This window comes from Nycticebus coucang, chromosome 17 (genome assembly GCF_027406575.1).
Source record: "Nycticebus coucang isolate mNycCou1 chromosome 17, mNycCou1.pri, whole genome shotgun sequence".
In the NCBI taxonomy this organism is placed as follows: Eukaryota; Metazoa; Chordata; class Mammalia; order Primates; family Lorisidae; genus Nycticebus; species Nycticebus coucang.
This window is the reverse complement of record NC_069796.1, coordinates 74,299,678-74,327,508: the sequence shown is the minus strand read 5'-3', so window position 1 is coordinate 74,327,508 and position 27,831 is coordinate 74,299,678. Positions and strand designations below refer to the sequence as shown.

The 27,831-nt window shown below is 47.2% G+C and overlaps 1 protein-coding gene across 3 annotated transcripts in view; it reads right to left on the bottom strand.

Annotated features, from left to right (window-relative positions):
* KCNIP1 (potassium voltage-gated channel interacting protein 1) overlaps nt 1-27,831 on the bottom strand; it is a 396,149-nt gene that overhangs the window by 219,336 nt on the left and 148,982 nt on the right. The window lies entirely within an intron of this gene.

The window sequence follows — 27,831 nt, the reverse complement described above, 5'->3', positions numbered from 1 at the left end:
CCCCAGAAGTGAGAGAGAGAGAGGGACAGAGATACCTGGAGTTAAGAACATGTGAGACTCAGATAAAGAGAACACTAGAATACTCCAGGGGGTTGCTGGAGATCTGAGTAAAGATGTGTCAAGGACCTTTCAGTGGACACCAATGCAGAGAGAAGACCAAGGACCAAGAGCCCCGACTCTGACCCATGACCTTGCATCCCTGCCCGAGGTGCCTGAGCTGGACATGCAATTCCAGAAAATGGGGAGGAGAACCTAAGTCGATTAAGATTCCATTCCTGTCCATTGTCAAGAAAGGGGATTGAAGTCAAAATTAAGTTCCGTTATGGAACAATAAAGAAAGCCACTTGGGTGGCACCTGTGGCTCAGTGAGTAGGGCGCCGGCCCCATATACTGAGGGTGATGGGTTCGAACCCGGCCCCAGCCAAACTGTAACAAAAAATAGCCAGGCATTGAGGTGGGTGTCTGTAGTCTCAGCTACTCAGGAGGCTGAGGCAAGAGAATTGTCTGGGCCCAAGAGCTAGAGGTTGCTGTGAGCTGTGACACCACAGCACTCTACTGAGAGCAACAGAGTGAGACTCTGTCTCTAAAAAAAAAAAAAAAGAAAGCAACACTTTGGGGTAGTCAGGTCTGTGGTCTGAGTTTGCTGCAGGATTTTAGCAAAGAAAAAGTTTGAAAATGTACTAATCTCTCTAAGATTTAGGTCAGCCTAAATTCTCAAAATATAGATGGTTGAGGAGGGTTCCTAGAGGAGATGACCCAGGAACTGTGTCTTGGGGGATCATGGAGGACTTGGCCGGATGGATAAAAGTGGCAGTGATGAGGGCACTCGAGCTGCCTAAGCAAAGCCTTGCCAGTGAGAGAGGGCGTGTCCTGATCAGGAAGGTGGGAGTGGCTGAGGGCAGGCGATGATGGCAAATGCTGTTAGACCTAGAAAGAGATGGGGTTTAGGACATGGACATTTGTAACTGGTGAGGATTCCAGAGGACAGTCCAGCTGTGTGAAGGGCCTGATGTCCCCTATTGGGCGGGGTGAGGGGCATAGTGGGAGGCTGGGATACCTGCAGTGCCTTGCACATTGTTGGCAGTCCCTGGGCTGGGTTACAGGTGCAGAGAGCAAACTACATTCCTATCACACTACACTGTAGGGCAAAGGGACCAATCCTGTTGCTTCAACACAGCACATTATTAAAATTTCCTTGTTGTGGCTCAGCGCCCATAGCACAGTGGTTACGGCGCCAGCCATATACACTGAGGGTGGTCGGTTTGAACCCTGCCTGGGCCAGCTAAACAACAATGACAACTGCAACAAAAAATAGCCAGGTTGTGGCGGGTGCCTGTAATCCCAGCTACTTGGGAGGCTGAGGCAAGAGGATCCCTTAAGCCCAAGGGTTTGAGGTTCGCTGTGAGCTAAGATGCCATGCCACTCTACCAAGGGTGACAGAGTGAGACTCTGTCTCAGAAAAAAAAAAAAATTCCTTGTTGGAAGCAGGATCAGCATAACAGAGCGTGCTAATTATGAGATTTGAAGCTCCAGGTGTCTTAGGACTGATACTACCAAAGATAGGGATAATTGGCAGTGGTGAACTTGCCAGGGGATGGATTGATCTCATTATTTCATGCAGTTGAAGTAGGCACTGCCGTAATGTGTGATGGTTTGCCTGAGGCTTAAGGGTCTCTTGGAACCTCACTGGTGGTCCTCAGACTACAAGCATCAGTCAAACCTGAGAGGTAGGGGTGGTGTTGGACATGCAGAAACCCACCTCCCAGCCCAGAACGCCTAGTCTGAATTTGCCTGTTAACAACATCATTAGGTGAAGAGAAGAGTTTGAAAGCACTAAAGTAGAAGTCAAAGGCTTCCAGAGGCCTGGCAGCATAATAACTCCCATCCTTAACTCCCCCGAGGTTTCTGTGTGCTGCCACATCCTCACCTGATCCTCTTCACAGCCCAGAGCTCATGCTGCCTCCCCACACAGTCATGCCTAAAACCCACATGCTCCGTGGTATACAGATGGTGTATCAGTCAGGGTTCTTGGCCATAAACTATACACTCTACTCTAGTTGACTTGTGCAGAAAAAGATGCTTAGTAGTCCAGAGCATCTTTGAAAGAGTCAAGGTATTAAGCTTGGGGGCCACGCTACGTAGAGCCATGTTCAAGCCCCACCATGGAGGCTTCTCCAGGAAAGACCTGCTGTCCCCACTGTCAATAGGAAGGTGGACCTCCCCCACCACTGGCTCCACAAAGCTGTTTGCCACTGCTGCCACTCTCACCAAAAATGGATTCCGTACTCCATCCACTTCCCACGTGGACCCTTCCAAACACAGCCTCCCTCTGCTACCTGAACGCCAGATGCAAGAGTGGCTGGAAGTCTGAGTTTGAACTCCCACCGTGGGGAGAGAAAACTCCTAATGTTAGGAATTCTCCAAACTTAGGAGAAGTGTTCAATAGGTCCTGGGAAGCTACCAAGTAGATTCTGATTTTGTAGTGTTGGCAAGGTTGTCGCGGGTGGGGTGGGGGTGGGATCTGGTGGGCAGCTCCCTGGGTATGAGAGGCAGAGTGGGGTGAGGGCCAGAGAACTCCATCCTTAAAATCCAGATTGTTATATGTTAACCTTTGAGAAAGCCATTTCACCTTCTCAACCCTCATTTTATTCATCTACAAAATGGGAAGAGAAATATCAGCATTATGGCATTGTTGGGAGGAGTAAAAGGAATAGATGTATAGAGCCCCTAATATAGTACCTGACACATAGAGTCCTACCCTGTTTCCCTGAAAATAAGACATCCTCCGAAAATAAGACCTACTTACAGGAAAGATAAGACGTCCCCTGAAAATAAGACCTAGCGCATCTTTGGGAGCACACCTTAAATAAGACACTGTCTTATTTTCGGGGAAACAGGGTAATAACATAATGCTCCTTGATGAGATCATCACCACCAATAATAATCCCATTCTGGAGTCCCAGCAGCCGTCTGTGGTTTGATTTTATTTGTGTTGCCATGTAAACAATCAAAAGCATTTGATGAGACACCGGCATCTCCTATGTGCCAGGCACTGTGCTAGGTGCTGGAGCGGTAAGTGGGAAAGTTAGTGCTTGCTCTCCAAATACTAGCAGCCTAGGAGAAAGAAACATACCAACCGTATTCAGCAGTGGGATGGTGAACTTGGTCTTGTAGAAAAGTCTTGTCTAGCATTAATCCTAATCAGAGCAAGAGCCATTCAAGGAAGAGTTTGGCAAGTGAGCAAAGAATTGGAAGAAGGGCATTTAAAGCCTGGAGACCAACAAGAGCTAAGGCATGGAGGGGTGCAGTGGCGAGTCACTCTTGGGGAAGACCACAGGGCTGGGTGGCTGAGAGTCTACATTCTGGAGTCAGACTGTCCAATGTGAGTTCGGACCCCAACTCTGCCGTTTATAGGCTCTAACTCTGACCAACATTTTTACTCTACCCCATAAGTCTGTGGTCTGCCATCTGCAAAATGGGACTAATGATAACAGAACCAGTCTGAGAGGTTCGTGAGAAGGGGCAAGAGTGAGCACAGTGCCTAACAGGAAGCAGGAGCCTTGCACTTGTAACTTGGAGCAATTCATTATTATTCAGGCTAGAGTGCAGGGCAAGTGGTGTCTCAGTATGAGGTTAGGTTTTGCAGAAACCTTGTGTCCTTGGTGAAGAAGGTAGTGACACAGTTTGTTTCTGGATACCTTAGAAGGATGACTAAGTTTTCTTGGGCTTGTGCTATGCCCCAAGCGCGGGTTAGCCCAATAGCCACTCTGCTTCTAGTAATTGCTCCATGGTTTGCCGACTCTTCCCTTCAAATACAGTCCACTTAACTGTTAGAGGTAGAATTCTCCTCCCTCCTCAGAACCTGGCCCATCAGACCACAGCATACCACCTGATCTGGGTCAATGAGAACCAGTCCTGGGACTCTTCCTGGAATGGAGAAGCCCTTTTCTACAGAAGTGGCTCACAGGTGGGGTGTAAATCTGGGCCTGCCAGTGGCTACTCTTGGCACCCCAAAGTTAGAGCTTTCCTGAGAATAGAGCTGAGACAGAGGTCAGCAGACCTGAGAAATGGAAATCAAGGATTCTAGTTGGCATTTTCTTTGAGCAGCTGTGCCTGAGGTTAATGCTACCTTGGCCTTTTTATTGTATGAACCAATAAATTCCCCTTTTGTCCTTAAAGAATAAGAGTTAGGTCTTTATTGTTTGAAACTGAAGAGGTCCTGACTAAACACACATGGGATGCTCACTTATGTTTCACCTGATAAAGGGCCATGAGGCTGTCATTGGGGCTAAGCCTGACCTTCCATGCAATGAGACTGCTCAGGCCAGCTGAATAGTTGAACGGAGCCAAGTGGAATTCCATTCTCAAATTCAGCCTATTCTCTCTCTGGAATTACATTCCCACGTGCATTCAGAGACAGCATTTGTACAAATCCCTTAGACATGTCTCTTCCTGCCCAAATGAAAAATAGTTGAAAGCTTGTTGAGACCTTTGGATTTCTCTGACTTGGTGTCTGTAACTCTGTGACAACTTGAATTCCCAGAACATGTAACAGATTTCTTGTCTGTGAGCAGAGAGTGGGGAGTGGGGTGTAATGGGCCCTATTCACTAACATCTCACAACATACTCACTCCTCCAAATAGCCTGGCATAAGCCCCATCAGCAACATTATTCTTGGGCATTTTTTTCTAACCATATTCTGGATAGTTTAGGAGGACGAACTAAACTAAACTTTTCTTGGGCTTGTGCTATGCCCCAGGAAGTGGACACGGCTTGTTGTATTTATTCCTCATGGCAGCTATGCTGGCTGGCCCCATTCTGCAGAAAAGGAAGGTCACCCAGCTAGTAAGTAATACGGCAGTACAGAAGCCTGACCTGCAGCACTTTGCACTAGCCCAGATGGTGTTGGGAGGAAGACTGTCAAGGTTTTATAGGCTTTAGAAATCCTCACCCCAGCTACCCTGACACCACTCATTTGCAGCCCACTCCTTCAACAAAGAACCTACTGCCTGGGGCAGAGTAATGGGAGAGGTGAGGGGAGGGGCGGGCAGGGAGCCAGAGCCTCCAGTTCCAGAGCAGCTTAGATGGGGTTGGCTGCTGAGATGTAGGTCTCCTTGACTGCAGGCCCCAGGCAAAATTCATGGAGTTCTACTGCAGTCAATCCTGGATGCTCCCAGGAGGGCTCCCTGAGGCCTTCCTAAATCCTCCAGCTCACAAACACCACTGCAGCATGCCATGTCCCTCTTAACATGAAGCAAAGGATAATTGAAAAATAAAATGACCCCTTTAGAACTGCCATGTTTCTATAAATGCAGGATGACGACCATTTATGAAATCATTAACATAAACTCTTCCCCCAAAATGAATGCTGTGTGACATTAGACTATATCATGGCTCTCGCATTTTGTTTTCATTTTTGAATAATTTTTGCTGTAACTAAAAACCCAAGGACAAATAGAGGAAACTATAGTTATTTTGAGAGGTGCATGCTGGGGTAGGTACGTAAGTGTGTAAATGCATATCCGGCTCAATGACACTCCCGCACCAGAACTCCAAGGAGCACCATGAAAGTTTGTACGTCAGTAAAATCACTAGGGACCACCTGCCATGGGTCTTCAAATCATTTGTGAATAGCTTAAAATCCCAATGTCAAAATCAACTGCTTGATTCTGGCATAGCCGTCAGCTGCTCATGTTTCTTGTTCGTTTGCTTTGTTTTTTTGAGATGGTCTCACTCTGTCACCCTGGGTAGAGTGCTGTGGCATCATGATAGCTCACAGCGACTCTTGCCTCAGCCTCCCATGTGGCTGGGACTACAGGCATGCACCACCACATCTAGCTAGTTTTTCTATTTTTAGTAGAGATGGGGGTCTTGCTCTTGCTTAGGCTGGTCTCAAACTCCTGAGCTCAAGCAACAATCCACATTGGCCTCCCAGAGTGCTAGGATTACATGTGTGAGCCACCATGCCTAGCTGAGCTGTTGGTGTTGGCATATGGTTCACACACTGTCCTCACAACACGTTGGCATTCACACCCCCTGATGAGCTAAGTTTAGCTCTGGGAGGTAAAGTGACCTTTTCAAAGTTCTATAGAAGGCATAGTACCAGGGTCAGAATTGTCACCCAGGTCTTCCTGATTCCCAAGCCTGTGTAGTTCCTCCTGGGCCAGCACCTTTGCCTCAGTATACTTTGGCTCTGCAGACATTCATTCATTTAGTTTCCTCAAGTCTTTTTTGTAATAAGGCAGAATATTAGCAAATAAGTAAACATGTAGCTTTATTTAACTCCTGCCACACGTCAGACACTGTCAGCTGTATAAGGCTTAGACTCTGATCTCAAAGCTTCATGGCTCCAAGCTCCATACTGGGCTGCTGGTTGAACAGGGAGTTTTGGAGCATGAAGAAGGGTCACCTAAGCCAGCCTTGAGGGCAGGATAAGGGGAGCATGCCCTGAGAAAGTCGCCCATACCAAGTCACAAAGGACAGGAAGGAGCTAGTCAGAAGAAAGATGTGCGTAAGAGGCTGAGCAGAGTTGTCCCAAACAGTGGGGACAGGATGAACAAAGGCAGGGGGGTAGGAAACAGCTAACAAACAGTCTTCCCTCCCAGATACTACTACCTGAGTTCAGTGACTCTTCAAGTTCAGCAAATCTTCAAGTCCCAGAAGGACAGATTTCCAATTAAAGGTGGATGCAATCTGGGGGCAGAGCACATTTGACATGTAGAGAATGAATGAACCCCTCCAGTGAAAGCTCCGATGCAGCCTGAGAAGAGCAGAAGAGCCCAGAGTGGAACCCAACAGGTCTGAGTCCCAATGCACCCTGAGCATGTGCCTTCTCTTCCTGCCATCTCCCTCTTCTCCTGTGCAGGAGCAGGCTGCCTTGCAGTGCTGATTTTGACAACACATTTACGAGCATGCAGTGGTGGCCAGGCACTGTTGTAAGCACTGCAGACTTCGTCCTCATTTCATGGTCACAGCATATGTACTGAACATTATAATGAGGATATTGAGTGACCAGGAAAGTGACTTGAGTCTGGCCAGGTCACACACCTGGAAGGTGGAGAGCCAGGTCTTGATGTGAGGCCCAGCAGACTGAGCCGGGGCCTGGCAGACGGTGGATGGTAAGAAGGGTGGTTGTAGGATGATACCGCACAGAATACGCAGAGGTACTGCCCCAGGAAAGCAGCCTGGTTGGCTCCGGCATGTCTGGCAGCCCTGTCTTCCTCGTGACTATGACACAGAAGCCCTGTGCAGGAGGTGAGACACACAGTGACACCACCTGAACACCCTCACCCCTGCTGAAGGAAATGTCAGAGACAGTCTGGAATCACTCCTTTCAACCAGCTGGCTCCCACTGCATCAGATGGCTCTCCCCACCCCTTCCCCCAGGAGAAGCTTCCAGAACACTTCTGCTTCTCTTCAGTTGCCTGGGAAGGGGCTTGTGTCACCACATTTGGCTGGCATTGCATATTGCAGCCTGAGTCAGAGAAACCCACGGCAGGAAAGGTCACAGGCTCCCAAATTAACTCGAGGAAAAACTGCCAATTGGCAAAGATATATGTATAGTTTTCACAGAGGTCTTCCTTCCTTTGCCTTCTAGGGAGAGAAGGCACACGGGCTCTCTGCAGAGACAGACATTGGACATACAGTATAGTGCTTGGTTATTGCCATTTTTTTAGATGCTCATTGAGCTTTATTTAAGTCTCAGGTATTACCTAGGTGCTTTTATGCAGATTACATCCTCACAACAACCCTATGGAGCCGGTATTATTATGATTCCCATTTTACAGAAGAAGAAATGGAGACTTTAGCTCAAGGAGGTTAAAACACTTGCTTAAAGTAGTCCAACTGCTAAGTGCTGGAGTCAGGATTAGGACCCAGGCAGCTTGCACAGTGCGCGCTCTTAGGCCCTCTGCTAGAGGCCCCCAGAGACAAGGACTCACCCATAGACACAACTGTCTCCAAAGCTCAGGCTGGCACCACCCCCCCACCCCAGGTGTGGACTCTTCCCACTGACCGTGGGCACACAGCAGGGACCCAGTAAATGGGTTCAGGGCCTAGTCTTAGGCCAATTTCCCCAGGCTTTGGGCATAAGCCCGCTCCTAACTGCCCCTCCATCAGATGTGCTTTCTTTGGTTTCGTCTGGAAAGCTGAGTTGCACACTGTTTCTCTCTCACTTCAGCCCACTTTTCAGAGTCAAGGGTTTTGTAGGGGAGGAATCCTTCTCACCACTGGTGAACCCCCAGGGAACTCAGAGATCAGAGAATGCTGGGCTGGGGAACAGGAGTTAGCCTCCTGAAGTGGCCATGGCAAGGGCTGTCCCCTTTCCGGACTCAGTTTCTCCCTCTGTAGAATGAAGGCATAGGCGAGTAGAAAGTGAACGCTTTTCCCCTGTATTTCCCATTTCGTGGGTCTGCACCTTCATATCTTCAGTGGACACTTGATAGATAATGCAGAGCTTGGGCACTAGTTACATTCTGAGTGTTGGGCATGAATCATGTCAGTCAATCCTCCCAACAACCTGTGGGATGGGTTCTACTGTTACTATTATTTCTATGTCATGGACAAGAAGAAAAAACAGAGTGATAGAATGACTTTCCCAAGGTCACACAGCTAACAAGTGATGGAGCCAAGATTCAAACCCAGGGAGTTTGGCTCCAGAGCCCAGCACATTCACCCTTCCATTCTCCTACTTCTCGCTCATATTTTCAGAAGGGACAAAGTCATGCTTGAGGAACTGGGGGGAGTATGTGTGGCATCCCATAGGGCTGGTTGCCACGAATCTGGCAGGAAACGCAGTGCTGGGCATCTTGAGAAGGGCCATGAGCACAGCCTGAAGGGGACAAGTTAAGTTGTGCTGAGGGTGAGGGGACGCTACTCCAGGTGTGGGAAGATGCAAGCAGATTTTCATGAAGACAATGGCTCTGGAGGCAGTGGGAAGCTGGTCTGTAGGGGACTAGGGTGGAGATGGGAAGGCTGGGGAGGGGCCACTACAAGAGAGCCAGAGATTATCGTGGAGCCTGGACGTGGGCTGTGCACATGGGGCTGTGACGTGAGGCAGAAGCCGCGACACGGGTCTGCAGAACTGACGACGTGACCTGGCTTCAGTTGGCACACACGAGGTGGGGAGGAGGAGGAGGTTAGAGGGACTCCTGAGTGCCTTGCTGGGGGTCTGGGAAGATGGGTGCTGCTAGGTGGGAAGAGAATATGGACTGAGAAGCAGACCTGGGCAGAAGGGAATTAGCCAGGTCTGGGGTCTAAGGAGCTGGACGGGACACGTGAGGGAGATGCCCTGTGTCTATCTGAAGATGCTTGGCTGGAGGAGCACTTGGTGTTACCAACCCCTAGGTGTGGTGAGAGGGGCTGAGCTGCCGCCAGGAGATGATGTGTGGAAGAAGGCTTAGGTCAGAAGCCTGGGAACCCCCTCCCGTAAGAGGGTGGGTGGGGGAGGGAAGGGGAGGTTTTCATGTTCTGGCCCTGCCAGGTAGAATTCTTAGGAGGGAGACTGATTGCCCACTCCTTTCAAAGTTGACTGTGAGACATGGTAACAGGCCGCAATCTGGAACCCTGCCTCTCTGCTCTGGCACCAGCCCAGCATTCTCCAGCAGGCTCTGAATCATGTAATTATCCATGCAATCATTATGCCTGGCAGAACACGTCGGCTTTCCTGGGGGAGGGCTTCCCAGAGCATGGCCTACCCATGTAGCCGCCCTCAGCCTGCTCTGAGGACAGCTCTCTGCACAAGATCAGAGCATAGTCCCTGGCTGGGGGAGCTGAGACGTACCATACCATGTGGGGGCAGGTGGGCACCTGGCAGACCGTCCCTTCGGGGGACCTGTGCCCACCACTTGATTGGGCTTCCTAGATGTACACCCAACACGCTCCCACCATCTCCCACATGACCCAGAGGGGAAAAATATCTATCAACTCAGAGCAGCAGCTAATCAGTTTACTCGGCTGCCTGGGGTCTTCCAATGTAATTATAATTCCTATCAAGGCACTGGTGAGTGTCAGATTCATTTCAACAACTGCTGCAGACACGATAATCAAAGCACCAAGATTCCTTTGTTCCAAGTCCTGTTCAGAGGAGGCTCAGGAGGTCTGCTATGGAGGAAAAGTCTAAACGGTGTATTTTTTTTCCCCCACTTTCTCTCCTTCATGCTCTCTTTCTTGCAGAGATCAGGGCAAAACTGCCAGAATGTCCCACACACAGCTGGAAAGCAGACCCAGATCTGTGGGGCTATGGATGTGGCTCCCAAGGGCTCAGCGCTGGCCACAGAAGCCTTGTGGTGTGGCAGGAGTCCTGCCCAGGGGAGGCCGCTGGCTGCTTCCCAAAGACCTCACAAGGTGGGCATTTACCTTGGTGAATTCCCCAGCCTCTGGCAGTCAGCCTTGGAGGTTTGCTGGCACACTCAGGAGGGATTCGCTGTCAGGAGAATACTCCCATTAACTCAGATCATGTGACCGACACATAAACCACAGTGAGAAATGCAGTTGCCATGAGGAACAAGGATGCTGGAAATCCTGACCAGCACTGTCTCTCCCTGAAGCAGAGCTGCCCGGGTCAGGCACATTGTAACAGTAAGGTTTCTAGTGACCCCAGACTCATCAGGGATGCTGGCTGAACGGCCAAATGTGTAACAGCATCAGGCTCTGACCACCTGCTGCATCCTGTCCTGGGGAAGGAGGCAGTTAACATCACACAGGCCTAGTCTCTGGTCAGGGCAGGACTTCCCTGGACAGGTTTGGTGTGGCCCCTAGCAGCTGATCTCTCATTCTTGAGCTGCCCTGATCTATGTCCAAGATGACCAAACAGCATCTGGGCTGACCTCTTGCTCAGCCAGGACTCTACCCAGTGGATTTGGTGCTCAGGCCTGAATTTCTGTCTGTGGCAGCCTCAGCTGTGGTCTTTAACTCCATCACATGTTTCCCTGAAGCTGGAGTTGTTGGGCTAGCCAGAGGCCACACTTTCTGCCCTCCTCACTCCTTGCCTCTGGATGGAGCTAGGGAATAAGCTCTCCCTAATATTGAGCACAGGTGATGTTTTGTCACTGCCAGGTCAAAGTGCTTAAGAAGACATGTGCCTCCTCTACCCTCTTCAGCCAGATGTAGATGAGCCCTGAGGCTGGAAAGTGACAAGATGGAAGGAGTGTGGGTCACTGAGTGACCACATGGAAGAAAGCTACTTGCCCACCAGGGATACCCACAATGAAGTTACATAAAGGAGAAATGCGATTCTTTGTGTTAGACAGCTGCAATATTAGGGTTTACTTGTTACAGCAGCTAGCATTACCCTGAAATATAAATTGTTGTACAGGTTACTATGAAAGTTTTGAGACAGACTGTGTCATGGTCTATTATTTCACTCCCAAGAAACATAGTTGACAGTGTCCTTCCTGATTCACCCATGCAAGTTTCAACTTGCTCAGCTTACCAATGTCACTGGGAGGGTTTCATTTGTTTCTGTCCATGTGGATTTTATGTTTGTTTTTTAAGTATTTTTTTTAATTTTTTCAAATTAATATGAAGGTACAATTTTTAGGTTACATTGTTCTTACTTCCAGGGTAAAGTTCCATTTGTAGAAGAGCCCCTCACCCAGGGGACATGTTATGCACCCTCACAATGCATACATTAGGGGAGATCCTGCCTCATGCCCTGCCAAATGTCTTCTATCCTCCCCCTCCCACTTCCCTCTACCCCCGAACTAGACTATATTAGTATTTTATTGTTCTTAGGAGCATGTAATTGTTTATGTATTGATTTCATATTAGTATGGAGCACATTGTGATATTTATTTTTCTGTCCATGTGGATTTTATGTTTTACGATGCTTTACTAAGAAGAATGTATTTCAACTTCATCCAGGTAAATGTAAAAGATGTAAAGTCTCCATCTTTTTAATGTCTGAATAGTATTCCATGGTATACACATACCACATTTGCTGATCCATTCATGGGTTGATGGGCACTTAGGTGGCTTCCACAACTTGGCAATAATGAATTGAGCTGCAATAAACATTCTGGTGCAAATGTTTTTGTGGTAAAATAATTTCTGTTCTTTTGGGTGGATAACCTAGTAATGGGATTGCAGGGTCAAATGGAAGGTCTACTTTTAGATCTTTGCGGGTTCTCCATACTTCTCTCCAAAAAGCCTGCATTAGTTTGCAATCCTACCACCAGTATGGAAGTTTTCCCTTCTTTCCACATCCATGCCAGCATCTGGTGTTTTGGGACTTTGTGATGTGGGCAAATCTTGCTGGGGTTAGGTGAGATCCTAGAGTGGTTTTGATTTGTATTTCTCTGATTATTAATGGTGATGAGCATTTTTTCATGTGTTTGTTGGCCATTTGTGTGTCATCCTCAGAGAAGTTTCTGTTCAAATCTCTACCCCACTTACAGAGAGAGTTGTTTGCACTTTCTTACTGTTTAATTTGAGTTCTTTGTAGATTCTAGTTATCAGGCCTTTGTCAGATTTGTAACATGCAAAAATCTTCTCCCATTCCAAAGGCTATCTGTTTGCTTTATTTGTGGTACCCTTAGCTGTTCAAAAGCTTTTTAGCTTGATCAAATCCCAGTTATTTATTTTTGGTGTTTGATCAAATCCCAGTTATTTATTTTTGGTGTTGCTGCAATTTCCGGGGGTGGGGGTCTTCCTCATAAAGCTTTTTCCCAGGCCAATATCTTCAAGTATTTTCCCCATACTCTCCTCCAGAGTTTTTATTGTTTCTTGTCTTAAATTTAAATTTTTTATCCAACAAGAGCCAACTTTTGTCAATGGTGAGAGGTGTGAGTCCAGTTTCAGTCTTCTACATGTGGATAATAAGTTCTCCCAGCACCATTAGTTAAATAAGGGTTCTTTCCCCCATTGCATGTTTTTGTTAGGCTTATCAAAGATTAAATGACAATATGTGGCTGGGTTCATCTCTAGATTCTCTATCCTATTCCATAGATTTACATCTCTATTTTTGTGCCATTACCATGCTGTTTTAATCACTATAGCCTTGTAATATAACCTGAAATCTGGCAACAGGATGCCTCCAGATTTGTTTTTATTTCTAAAAACTATATTTGCTATTTGGGCTTTTTTCTGGTTCCACTGGATTTTATGTTTCTTGATTTTTGTGTGTCTCAAAACTTTTGTAATGACCCACATATTCCAGAACTGCCTACTTGAGATTACAGCTGTCAGCCAACCAATTGTTAAATCTTTTGAAGGCTTCACATTCACATGCCATCTCTTGTGTCACTCCTAAAGATGGCTGAGGGTGTATGTTTGTGTGGATTTTGCTTCCCCATGTTCTAACATGATTCCCACCTATGTTCCTCCCAGATGTGAGCTGATATTACTTGGGGAAACCAAGCCTTAGACACAACATTGCAAGTGCTATTCTGAAAGTCCAGAGATTTGCAAATATACCAATACATAAATGACTGGAATGGTTTTTCACTCTGGAAGAAGAGTTTAAACACACACATACACACACACCCACACAGAGAAAAGTACATTCACAAAAACAGAGCAAAGAGATAGCCTGTACTGAGCAGCAGCGGAGCCAGCAACATGGACTGGATTAGAACTGAGTTGCAAACTGAGTTCATCTCTCACACCAATTGTACTCAAATGGTAGGAACTTCTTGGAGTGCTGTGTTAAGAAGAATTTTGAGGGTGGCATCTGTGGCTCAGTCAGTAAGGCGCTGGCCCCATATACCGAGGGTGGCGGGTTCAAACCTGGCCCCGGCCAAACTGCAACCAAAAAATAGCCAGGCGTTGTGGCGGGCGCCTGTAGTCCCAGCTACTCGGGAGGCTGAGGCAAGAGAATCGCTTGGGCCCAGGAGTTGGAGGTTGCTGTGAGCTGTGTGAGGGCACGGCACTCTGCCGAGGGCCATAAAGTGAGACTCTGTCTCTACAAAAAAAAAAAAAAAAAAAAAAAAAAGGAAGAATTTTGAGGTCACAGTCTAGCTTAGAAGGAAAAAGTCCTGTGATGGATGGATGATCAATGTCTACCAGGGGTAACGGCTGAGGGTGTGACAGCCCATGCCAGGAGTTGCCATGTTTGTGCTAGGAACTACAGTTGTGGCTGCAGAGGGATCTGTTCTTATCAAGTCTGTAACCTGAGACTTGCAGATCAGTTGTTAGCTCTCCAATGAGTGCCAATTATGGAGTGGGTGTTTTATGTACACCTTTCCAATTAATCCTCACAGCAATCTTAACAGAGAGATATTATCTCTCTTTCACAGAAGGAGGATTTGAGGCTCAGACAGGGTAGGTCCCTTAACCAAGGCCACATGGCTCAAGAAAGGCAGAGCCAGGTTTCAGAATAGCACTGCCTGGCTTCTAAGTCTGTGCACATCCCCAGGACATGGAGCCCCCCTGGATTAACCAGGTCTGTGTGAGAAGGGGAGGGGCAATGCAGGCCAGCCCTGGAGTCAGGCTGCTGCCCACTGGCATATTAGAGCAATGCCTGGGTAGGGGAGGAGGCTTTGTTTCCCGGGCAGCTCAGATGCAGGTAATACAAACTCCAAAATGTTTTGAGACTGGTGCTTCCTACAGTGTTTCTGTCTCTTGACAGGGAAAGAGAGAAACTTTGGTTTACTGCTCCCCCAAAGTTTGTAAAGACAGTCAAGAAAGAGGGGAGAGGAAGAAAGGACATGGAAGTCTTGTGTTGTCCAGCAATGTGTGAGGGAGGGGACTGAGGAGCCAACGGAGCTGGGATGCAGCCTCCTGCTGCTTCAAGCGGGCTGTGCAATGAAACAGCTTTCCCGAACCTCAGTTTCCCCAAGTGACAGATGGAGCCAATACGAGGTGGTAGGTGTAGAATCTCTGAGACCTAGGGGGACACACAGGCCTGGGTTCCAACGCCGTCCTTGCACTAGCAACTATATGACATTAGGCTGCTCCTCACTTCTCCTCTCTGAGCTTCAGTTTTCTCATCTCTAAGATAAAGATGATAGGAGTATTTGCCTCCTAGGGTTGTGCAACAATTGCACGAGATAATTTAGGGAGAGTGTCCAGCACACTGCCTGACGTTATATACAAAGACACACGCTTTATCTTTCCCTACACGCATGCACACACACCAGGCACCCTTCAATGGTCTCCCCTTGTTTGATGTAGAGTCTGTGGGTGGTATAAGTAGTTCAGGGAATAACCCGCCTCAGTTTCCACCTTCTGCAGACTGCACAGGCTGCTGTGTCAGCTTGGAGAAATTCAGGCTTTGTTCAGCCCATGCTCTCACTCACTCTGCATCCCTCCTGGAGTGCGTTCTACCTGGATTCCCTTCTACATCTTTTACCAAGAACAATCACAACAATAAAAATGACAACAACCAATTAATTCTCCCTCTATGGAGTGCTTGCTAGGGGCAGGCAGCTGCTACCTGCTCTCTCCACGTTTACATTTTCTCCCATACTCTTATTACCCATCTCCCTCTCTTCCTTCCTCCCTTTTCTTGACTCTCTTCCAGGATTTGGGGGAATAATAAATCAACCCCAGAGACAGATAAAGGCTGCAGGTAGTTCTAATCCAAAAACCACTTTGATCTTTCCATTGCCTTCCATCCTGTGCTGCCTCAGAGACAAATCCCCACCCTCGCTCCAGTTATACTTTATTTTCCGTGCTCTTCCCAAGGAGTCGATGTGGTCAATACCACTAAGCTCACTAGACACACAAAGAAACTGAGGCTCAGCAGCAGAGCCTCAGAGCCTTTCCCTGGCTGTGAGACCCTAGAGACTCGCCTAGGGTCTCAGAGCCAGGGAAGAGCAAGTCTGGGGTTTAAATCCAAGACTGTTTAGTGTCCAGCTTTTCTTCCTTATTCAGCAGAATAGCACTTGGATCCACGTGCCCGTGGGTCATCCCATATTTTTCAGAAACCCCACCAGCACCATGTGCCCATTCATAGGACCCATCTCAGTGCCTGGATTGGGAGGTTCAAGGAGAATCCAAGCCACATGTGTCCCACCAAAGAGACACAAAGTCTCTGTTCTTCTTTCCTCCACCACTTATTAGCTCACTGTCTCCACCAGTAACAAAATAATAAATGATACCAAAATTAATAGCTGCGACCATTTACTGAGCTCTCACTATGTGCCATGAGTCTAAAAGCAGCAAAAACCCTAAGAGGTTGGCACAGGCTCATTCCATTTCTGTACACTGTGAATGGAGGCTGTATAGGTGCCTGTGACCTGCTAGTGGAGAGAGGGTGGGCTGTGTAAGCACTGGCACCTGAAATCACTTCTGTAATCCCTCTCGCTGTCACAGGAGGACTTGCTGCCAAGAACGTCTCCAGAGCCAAGACGCGCCTCTTGTTTCTGCTGCATGGCAGGGCCGCTGAGGAGGGAGGCAGCAAGTCTCTAGAGCAGGGGAGATGCCGTTTTTTCCACTGTTCTGTGTGATAAGTTTATGCAGAGCAGACCAGGTCTTACCTCTGAGGCCAGGGTGTTGGGGACAAGGGTCAGGCCAGGCTGGCTCCGAGGGGCAGAACAAATGCCAACAAGCCTTTCCAGCTTGCCAGGTGAGAAGGGTCACTGCACTGCCCATGCCTCCTGGTGTCAATGCTGGTGTATTCTGATGTGACGGGGACTGGTGCCTGACAACCCCAACATTATCTTTGAAGATGGGACATGTAACTTTGATGAGTTCATCCAGGAGCAAGGCCTGTGTCCTTCTGCTAGTTTATCCCTCGTTTCACAAATATTTATTGAAGACTTGACTATGTGCCAGGCATGGCGGTGTGCTACATGCTGGAATGCAAATGTCAAGAAGGCAGCTTGTATTTAATGATTCTGAAAGTACCAATGGCTAAGAGAAGAACTCGGGAGGAGTGAGCTGATTTGTCTTATTCTTTCCCACCTCTGACAAATACATCTGGGGGAATTCAAGTTCTGAGGGTTGGAAATACTGTGCAGCCTAGACAAAGAAGATAGCTTGGACAAAGGGCATGATCGCTGCAATCTACCAGTGCCGCTCCCACCCCTGCCACCACCACCCTACCAGCAGCATTACCATGAATACCACTGCATCACCACCACCACCACCATCAGCCCCGCTCTCATCATGACTGCCGCTGACCCTGTCTTTAATCACGACTACTATCACTATCATCACTGTCACTTACACGCTATCATTATTATCACTCTTATCAACACCAATACCACCTCCATAACCCCTGCCATTCCTACCACCATTGCCATCAGCACCACCACCACCAGTCTTATAAGCAGCACCATTATCCCTGCTGTAATCTCCCCGTTACCGCTAACATTGTCATTCTCCATCATCACCATTACTACAACCCTTAATACCACTGCTGTCTTACTGTCACCAATGCCTCTGCCTCGTCAACAATATTATCATTCCTATAATCATGACCTACTGCTAATAACCCACCCCCATCACCACCACCAACACCACAATCATTGCTACCTGCTGCTATAATCAATGAGTATAAGTAAATACACAGTCTGTCTGAACGCATTTATCTTTGTTGGTTCTTTATGAGGTTTTGTTCCTAGTCCTTGTCTTAAACATTGTTATTGTTATTAAATTTTAAGCCTTTTTAATTTTGTGAAGGCAAAAAGTGGAAACCGAAAAAATACATGTGTATGTATAGTAAAAAATAAATAAAAGTATGACATAAATAAATACAGTCTGACAACTAATACTGCCAACTTGCCATTGTGTGCCCATGTTGGCGGCACTGTACAAACAACTCGGTAATGATTCACACCCTTGGTTCATCAGTGTCTCATAGTTGTGTCCGTGTCAACATGTGGCAGTGTCTTGCTGAGTGGCGTCATTATTGTTGCATGCTTTTATGTGCTGTCACACAGTCCCGACCCTACTCACTCAGCCCTTTCCTCACCCCTGCTATCTGTTGCCTCCCAGGACCCCTTTCCCGCCCTCCTGAACATGGTCAGCCTCATTCTGGCCTCTGCCTCCATCCTGTTCACTCCAATGTCTGATGACAACCTTTCTGTTAAAACTCTCAAGCCTCGAAAGTACACATCATCACTCCTCTTTCATTCTTCTCCCTTCTTCTTGCCTATTTCCATCCTGCTCATCCTGTTCCTCCTGCCTAGACCTTCATTAACCTACATTTGCACTTAGGCTAAGCCCCAGCTCTTTCACCCAGCTCCGCGCCACCCCTTCCAGGCATCCTCTCCAACTCTCCACCCCCTTTCTCCCTCATCTGAGCCCCCATGCTGTCACACAATCCGTAGTGCAGTGTAGTTAGACCCAGGTACAGCCTCATCCAATGACCACACTGCAGGCACTGGAGTCAAACAATCTGGGTTCACATCCTGGTTCTTTACGAGAAGTGAGGTACTGGACATTGCTCACACTCTCTATCCTTCGGCCTCCTCATCTGGAAAGAGTCTACTAATACTGCTTACTTCCTCGGGATACTAGAAGGCTTAAATAGCACCAAGCTGCTAAAGAATCAGGTGCATGGTCAAAGTTCTATAAATTTGCTTTTATTATCATTATTATCAAGACTGTGTGCTACGTAGCTCTCACCTCCTTCCAGCAGCTGCTCCTTTAGGAGAAGGCCGATGGGAGCCTGACGCAGCTCCAGTAGAGGGGCAAAACATGGACCAATGTGTAAAGTGGTCACTCAGCAAGGGAAGAACCGGGAAGACGGGATGGTAGCACGAAGTGAGGACAGATATAATAGGCAATTGGAAATGACCAAGTGTCCCCAAGAAGAGCAGGACGAGACTCAGTGCTCGATCTTTAGTCCCAGGCCTTTAATTCGTAGCCCTGGGACACATCAAATAACAAGTCGCTTCAAGGAAATAAGTCAGACCTGCATTGCGAGAGTCAGCAACAAGGGCTCTGGAGGCCATCAAGGCTGGCGTGACACCCCCAGTCACCTTGGGGGACTTGGGCAAGTCACTTCTTCCTGAGCCTCGGTTTCTTCATCGAGAAAACAGAAAAATCTCATCTGTCACCTGGGGCTATTCATAGTACCCACCTCATAGGGTTGTTGTGAGGATTAAATTAGTTTAGTATCAAAAGCACCTAGAAGACTACTTAGCACAAAGTGCTACACAAATGTCATTTCTTTTTCCTGCTATTCTTGTTATCATTTCTACTAGAACAACTTAATATTTATTTTTGTTACTGTTATTTTGTCAATACCTTGCACAGTCCCTGGCGCACAGTAGGTGTCCCATACAGATCAGTTTTTTCTTTTTCCTTTCTGGTTCCAACTCTGATGCTGAACTTTCTAATAGGCATATCAGAAGATGTTTAAAAAACCATCAAAGTAGAGGCACTGAAAATTGTGGGGGGGAAGAAAACCTGTTTTGAAAGCATATATATTATCACCCAAGTAGTCATCAGGGGAAAAATCCAGATTTTAGCAGACTTCCTTAGACTTATTTTACTGTTTCGGTAGCTCTTGGTGTGGGGGACATGATCATTGTAGTGCCACGGCCTTCAGGGCTTACAGTCCTAATCCAGCCAGGACTGGCTGAGCAAAGGAGAAAGGAAGGAAGTGAACCCCATACTGCCCACAACTTCAGTGAGCGGGGAAGCCTCCCTAGGAGACCCCTGCCGGGTGTGCGATTTGGCCATCTGGAGAGTCACACATCGGTGAATCCCAGAGATGGAGAGAAAGTGCAGCCTCAGCCACACGGATGCAAATGCACTGCCTTCCCTGAGGCAGCTGGGAGCCACATGGTCCCCCACAGCCTTCCTCTCACTCTGGGTCCATGGCTGGCATGGGAGAAGAGCCGGCAGGGTCAAGAGGAGGCTGGTGGCTGTCATTTTTAGTCCCCAAGAGCTGGAAAGCTGGCAGCAATTGCCCGGCCTCTTCCTGGCCACCAGAGCCTTGCATGTCCTGGACATGCCCTCAAGCTGCAGGCAGGAGGCCATGTGAGGCACCTTGCAGTCAGAAAGGCTCCAGGCCTTGCTCTCCAATCATGAGCCAACCAAGATCCTCCTTGAGCCTCAGTTTCCTACTCTGCAAAGTGAAAATAACAATATAACCATCATAGGACTACTACTCTAAAAAGGAAGACGACATTAGAATTTTTGGTCCCCAACGTGAGGTCCTAGTAGGCTCCATGGAAAAGGCAATTGGCTTTCCTGCTTCAGATCCTTCCTTAGTCTATTTAGACTCTTACTAACTTCTGTCAAATTTTCTGGCTTCGAATCCCACACACAAGCTTTGCACATAAACCCGGCTGCCAGCCTGCTCTCGGATTCTGAGAATCACCAATTTCATCCCTTGCAGAGGAGATGTCTCTAGTGACAGTCCACATGGCTTTGTCTTGTACCTTGTTCTGGCCTATGTTCTTAGCTACAACTTAGATGAAGACGCTGAATTTTCTGCCTCCTCATCATATCTTTAGGTAGCAGAAAATTTGGAGGTAGAACTAAGGTGATGACTGGTAGAATCAAGATTCAGGCTCTCATTTGGCTGGAAACACACTTCAAATCAGTAAATTTAAGCTAAATGGGCATACATGGTCCTGTACTTCTGTTTTATTATTTAAGAAAAGGAGGAAGGGAGGGAGGAGGGAAGAGAGGAAGGGAGGAGGGAGGAGGGATAAGGGGAGGGGGGAGGAAGGGAGAGAGGGAGGGAGAAAGAGAGGAAAGCTGAATTGGAGAAGTGTTAATCAGGGGAAATCTGACATCACAGCAATTCATATGACATAAGCAGGGCTGGGGAAGCCTTGGGGTTCCAGAGCCAGGCCTGACACTCCAGCTGTGTGATTGGGCAAACCACTTGCCTTCTCTGGAGGGGACTCTCCACCTCTCCAGACCAGATGAAAATCCTGACTAATCCTGATGCCTGATTCTGAATGTTTGAAATCCTAACATGCTTAGAGATATTTAAATGCTTGAGCCTTCAATGACAGGCACTGATGGCTATAACAAAGGGAGAAAATTTAGTTCACATGAATGATTAGAGCAGAGGAGAGATGTTTAATCCTATTAATAAATTTGCTAATTGGCCTTCTGCCCCCAATCATTTCATATTCAGGCTTTTGCAGTGTCAGATAAAATGGAAATGGATCCAGGGGTGGTTTGAGATGGGGCTAAAAGCATTTTGCTCAGGACCTGCCGCTAGCTCAGCTGTTCAGCGTGGCTAATGAGGTGCTCTGGTCTATCCTTGAATGCCTTCTCCCCAATATCCATACACCCATTTTGGATGTTTTTCTACTCAGTCACCTCCTGGCTCTTCAGGCAAAGCCAGCAGGGGAGGAGGTTGGTGTAGTGGTTAAAAGCTCAGGTTTGGGATCAGTGGGAACCAGGCTCTGCTGTCCCCAGGCTCTGTGACCTTGAACAAGGTCCTTTCCCTTCTAGGAGACTCAGCTTCCTCTTCTGCAAAATGGGAACTACTACAGTGTCTTGTCCTCCAGAGTTGGAGTTGACAAAGTAACAAGAAAAGGGCAGAGCACAGTGCCTGGCGCTGAGTCAAGGCCAGGTCAACTTTAGCTAGTACTATTACTACTCTTAGCAGACAGGCCACATTGTCATAGCTCACAGTTGAGACTTTCTGTTATCATACAATTTGACCACTTCCCACAGAAGTCACCAGAGAAACTGCTTAGGGTTTTGATGACCATGCACGTGGTAGCTCTGGGTCTCAGAAGGGACAGCTCAAGGGGACCAATAAATCACCAAGGGTAACCCGCCCATGCAGGAGGAAGGGGCCCACCCTAAGATGGAACGAAAGCAGCAAACGTGGCCAAAACCGTCCTGCCCTAGGCTTAACACCGTGCTCCCTCCCGGCCTTCTCTTCACACAGCCCTGCGAGGTCTAAGGACTATAAGGGGGACACTGACAGTGCCCCCTTTTTACAGAGGATCAGCTATGGAGTGTCAGAGGAGGGTTCCACCCCAAGACTTTCTCCCTAAGTGGTGCTAACAGTTATATAATCCCACTCTTAGTTCCACAATTTGAGTGGGGTATGGTTCCTCCTTCTCCCCACTGCACCAGGCTTTTAGTTTGTTCTGGATAATAAGAATCAATACAAAGTACTACTACCAGGCTAGGGCATGGGAAGCTAGCAATATCCCAACCAACTACAACTGCTTGCAGAAGGTGACCTATTTAGAATACTACCTGGAGGGAAGTGAAACATTTAAAGATATGTCAAGTTTCTCTGAAGGCCCCAGGACTTTTAATGAGTCAGTCTCTCTCTCTCTCTCTCTCTCTCTCTCTCTCTCCTCTGTCTCCTTGCTCTCTTCCTCTCCTCCCCAAAAGCTGCTCCTTCTCTGCCTGATAAATGGGAACACCGACTCCAGCTCCTGGGCCGTTATGTGGATTTTGCAGTGCTTCTCCCCAGGAGCAGACCTGAATTTCTTATCTGTACCACTGTGTCCCCACATTACTCAGAGTCATCAAGAGCACACAACCTAGCTGATCCATGTTTATCTCCATGCAGTCAACATCTATCACACCTGGACCCAGAGTCAGGCCTGACAGAGGCCCTGGAATGAGACTTAGTCCCTGAGAAGTAGTCAGAGATGTAAATGTGTAAACCCATAATGACAACCTTACAGTGTGTTCAGGATTTGGAAAGCAGCAACATTTGTGGGGAACAGAGATATAACAGAGATGAGAAGAGATATGCTTTGACTGCAGGAGCCTGGGAGGGCTTTCCGCAGTGGGGACACTGAACAAGGCTTTGAAGGATGTGTAGGAGTTTGCCAGGTAAATGAGGAGATAAAGGTAGAAGGGAACTGAGGAAGCTGGAATGGATCTTGGGCTGAAAAAACATCGAGGAAGTAATGTTAAAGGACAATTATGAGATTGGCTAAGTGAACAAATAGTAAGTAGACAAATGTACATGCTCTGATCTCAAGCAGACAAGGTGAAAGGGAACCTGACTTACAAGGGAACAGAAGGGACGTCCTTGTGGGTCAGTCCCTGTTTTGTTTCAACAAAAGAGTGAAAACCTAGAAATATCTTTCCATCTTCCCACCTTTCCCAAGGAACTATACATCTACTTGTACCTAAAAGATTACCAAGACTCTTCTCAACTGAATTTATAATTTTCAGCTTCCTAAGAAGCACTTGCTGTAAGTTTACTATTAATTATATGCACCAGGGCTTCTTGTACCCTTGACTATTTCCAAATTTCATGCTTGGGGGCTTAGATTCAGGACTTGAAAAGCATAACTATCAATGCTTTTAGTGAAAGATAGTATTTTATTATAGCATCTCTAGGACTTCATCTTTCACTCGTAATAGACACATTCATTTGTTCATGCATTAATTCATGAACTCAGTTATTCAATCATCATTTATTTGATAATTCACTTGCCTGCTCATTTATTGATTCTCTCATTCAATCATCCATCCTTTCATTCATTTAATAAGATATGCATTTGCACATTTACAAAGCATTTATGGAACAAAGACCTTCCGGGTGGACAAAGAGAGGTTCAAGCCTTGGTCCTTTTCCAGGGATCAGGTTGAAAAACCCCAGAGATTTTAGGCAGTAAGTACCTTCACCTCCTTCTTCCAGTCTTTTGCATTTCCATTTTTCTGTTCATTTTGAGCTCTACCAAGCTTCTTCTGGTATTGAGGGACCAGAATGGTCCTTGGCACTGCATGTGGGCTCCCCCCACGCTTTTGTGATTATCAGGGGGCTGGGAGTAGGAACACTGTTCTCAGCACTTTCTTGCTAAATGGTAAACAGATTCAATACATTTCATGGACAAAGTCGATTCAAAGCCAGCAGACCAAATAACAGAATTCATTCCAGGCAGAGTGCTGGTAACTGAAATGCCAGCTAACTTTTCCCGCAGGGTCTATAATTCTAGGAAATAATGGAAAGCAGCCAACCATCCCATTATTTATAATTTCCTTCAGAAAATAGTACCTACTATGTGCAAAGAATCAAGCTGGAGGTTGTGAAGAATGAGTCAGACAAGGTTCTGCCCCAAGAAACTTGTACTCTAGTTGGCAAGAAGGCTTAACACCTTCATTGATTGCCTAATTCCTAGCACGACTTGTGAATCATAAGCATGTACACCTTGAGAGAATTTAGGAATTCAGATGGGAGAAGTCACTTCTCTCTGGAGCTTAGAAAAGGTTTCTTGAATACAGAAAGAGCTGAGTGGTCTTGGAATGTAGGTGGAATTTTAACTATTAGACAAGGAGGCAGGGGTGGGGGAAAGAGAATTGCAGAGTTAAAAGGATGGACAAAGATGCTGGTAAAGCCCAAGGCACAAAGGTCTCTATAAATTAGTATTCCTCTTGGATAGTCAAAGTAATTGGCATTTCCAAGGTGAAATAACTTGCCAAAAATCCCTTGAGCCCAGGGCTGTGTGAGGATAGGACTATTGCTTCTTTTGGCCTCTCTGTCTCTCATCGGTCTCTCAGATTTCTGTGGGCTAAACATGTTGCCCTGACCAATAAAGCCCCAAACTCGCCTCTTCAGACACACTCTGCTCCTGTAAGCTCTTCAGGTGCTCATTGATCTAGAAGCTGGGAGACCAGTGCCATACTGGCATATTTACTTATCACTTGCCAGTTGGCCTTCGAAAAAGTACCTACTAGCTATGAGATTTGGTTTGCTCACCAACTCAGTGAGCATTCTGGAGATCCTGCCCTTTCTGAAAGCTCTGAATGCTTTCCAAGACCGCCTTACTTCCCTTGGTCATGGAGGATTAATAACCCAGCTACTCCTGCAAGGTGGGATTATTTGCTCATAGGAAAATCTCTTTAGAGATGGCCTTGGTCTAGTGATGTTTTCTCTAAGCTCTCTCGCCCCCCACAGGCCCAGCAGCTGTGCCTGCACGATCGATCCTCCTCTGTTTATTCCTGACACCCTAACCTGCTCACTTACCCATTCAAGCAGTGTCCTTGGTATGATAAGCACACACAAACCCATTGAGCTAGAAATTCTACCTGGGATTGGGATGCAGAGGCTGAATCCCCAAAGCAGAGCTTTTCCAATTTTTCTTTCTTTTTTTTTTTTTTGTAGTTTTTGGCCAGGGCTGGGTTTGAACCTGCCACCTCCAATATATGGGGCTGGCGCCCTACTCCTTTGAGCCACAGGCGCTGTCCAGCTTTTCTAATTTTTTATCAAAGACACACAATCCCAACCAGAGAGAAGGGCAGGAAATGAAATCGAGTATTTTTATTCAGTGGCTTCTAAATGACCTCAGATTTCTGCTGCCTTTAGGGGGCTCTTTCTGAACACCCAGGTTACCCAAGGTACATTCCTCTTGCAGCACTAATCACATGGAGTTTTTGCCCTATTTAAAAAAATATGTATGTACTTCCACATTGTATTTTCAAACATTGAGTAGGCTATGATGTTTTCAGGACCAGCAACAGAGCAGAGGTCAGTCAGTGGGAGTTGCAGAAAAAGACCATCTGTGCACCTGAGTTTTTGGTCATAGTTATCTGGAAAAGGGCTGGAAGAGGACTCCAGAAATGAGCTGTTAAGATTCTCAGAGGTACTGCCTATTTCCAAGACCGCCTTACTTCAGGCATTTGGAAGTCCTGAACAGTAAGGCCATAAACTGAATAGTATCTAAAATTTGCTGATCCTTTACTATTTAGCAGTGCCTGTGCTGAACATTAGACTTGAATTATCCTTGACATTCACACAACACAACATCTATTTTAAGAAGGTAACCACTGCCATCCCTGTTTTATAGTTGAGAAAAACAAGGCTTAGTCATACAGCTAGTAAGTGGCAGAGCCTGGATTTGAACCCAGCAGGGAGACTGATGCCTGACTTGAAAATCGCAACCACTCTCTTCTGACTGCTTTTAATTAGAGCTGAGCCTCACTCACGTCCCAGAGATCATAGCAGCAGCTCTGGTGGAAGCATCAACAATAAAATCTTAGAATTTGAGAACTAAATAGAACCTGCAGAAATTTCTAATCTACTCTCTCCTTTTACAAAGGAGAAACCAAGGCCCCACGGTGGAAAGCGATGGGACCCCTAACCACTACCCTCCCCAGCCAGGGCTCTCTTCACATTTCCAAGCTGTCTTGTTTGGAAGGGTCTTTGCTGTCGGGCATTCCACTGAACAAGACAGTGAGATAAGACTCTACTCCGGGGGCTAATGCCTGGGGGAATATATGCAGCTGGACTCTTGGACAATCCAAACCAGTGGCATCAGGCTCTGGGTAGAGGGGCTAAGCACTCAGGCTAAGCACTCTCCCACTATTTCCTACATACCCAATTTCCTTTCTACAAGTAGCTTGTCCTGGAGGTATCCCCAATGGCCTTGGACCTGCAGTGAGCCTCAGACAAACACTGCTGAGAGTGTGCAGATGAAACACTCAGCACCATGCCAGGCACACAGTAGGAGCACACTAAATGCTGGAAACTTCTCTTTGCTAGAATCCTGAGAGAGAAGCAAAGAGCTTTCGCCTCTTGGAATCCTACAGGAATTCATCTAGGGAGATCTGGAGTTTGGGGTAGGAAGAGGGAATATTAGACAGTGATGTCTGAGTTCTTACTCTCTTCCCAGCCTATCCTTGTCATTCATTTGATCCCCACATTCTTACAACCTCCTCTGGGTCTTGGGAGTTTCAGGCCACACCGTACATGAGACAGGGTCCTCTCTCCCACTATTTCCTACATACCCAATTTCCTTTCTACAAGTAGCATTCTTATTCACATCCATTTTATCAATAAGAAAACTGAAGCTTAGAGCCTTAGGGGACTTGCCTAAGGTCCTGGAGGGAGTGATGAGGCTGGGATTGACACCCAGACTCTGCTTGACTCTAGAGCCCTAGATGTTTTTGTAACACCCAGCTGTCTCCCAGGAGGGCCAGAGAGAGGGAAGGAGGGAGTGGGAGGGACCTTGGTGTGTGCCACCCCTTTTGGGGGCAAGACAAGATTGCAAGAGGGACTTTACCTAACAAACACAATCAGTGTAATCTGGTGTATTGTACCCTCAATGAATCCCCAACAATAAAAAAAAAAGAAAATATTTTAAAACAAAGCCCCCCAAGTTTCCTGTCTCCACAGTCCCCTGTCTCTGCAACCTCATCGTATCAAACAGATGGTAAGGGAAAAGACCTGTATTCGGTGCCGAGCCTTATCCTCATTCCAGCACCATCCCAGGATCTGTGAGAGGTGGAACTCTGAATGTCAAGGCCCTGGACCAAGGCTTGCAGACCTGTCCGGCTCAGGACTGGTAAAAGGGCTACCAGTCACTTCCCTGCCAGCAGAACGTGTAACTCAGTTGGGCAAATGGGCCGAAGCCTCTTCCCATGTTTTAGGCTGTAAATGCCAACCCAGCTTCATCCCCTTGGATCTGTACCCAGAGATGTCTCCTTGGTGCTTATCCAGCCTGATGTCTCCAGGGGTTGAGCCAGAAGCCTGGACCCTTTCTTCCAGGATCCTTTAAGGACCGCTAAGTCATGGGGAGCTCTGGAGTCCCAACTCAGGTGAGACCGTCCAAGTACTTATCATGAACTTGGTGCTCACCCTTCCCCCAACATAGTTCTACTCGATAACCACATTAAGAGGTGGGAGCTATAACCCCTGCCTGTAACCAGGATCTGTGTTCCAAATGGTAGAAATTGAACATTTAAGTGCTAGGTTACTTAAAATCCTACCACACCCAATTGCATTGGTCCTAGTTACCTGGGAAAGGGCTGGAAGGTGAGCATTAAACAAAAGCAAACTCATCATTTCCCTTTTCCTTGCCCTTTTGGTCTCTTATTCCAACAACCAACTTTCTAACTGCTGGTCAGGAGGACTGCATAGCCCCCATGGCCCAACTTCACAGGGGCCCCATTTCAACTCTCCCGCTGGTGAGATGGGGTGCATTTCAGCTAGAGAAAGGCAGCTGTGGAACAAGATCCAGACAGAAGGGACTCCAGGGTGTTATGCTTTTT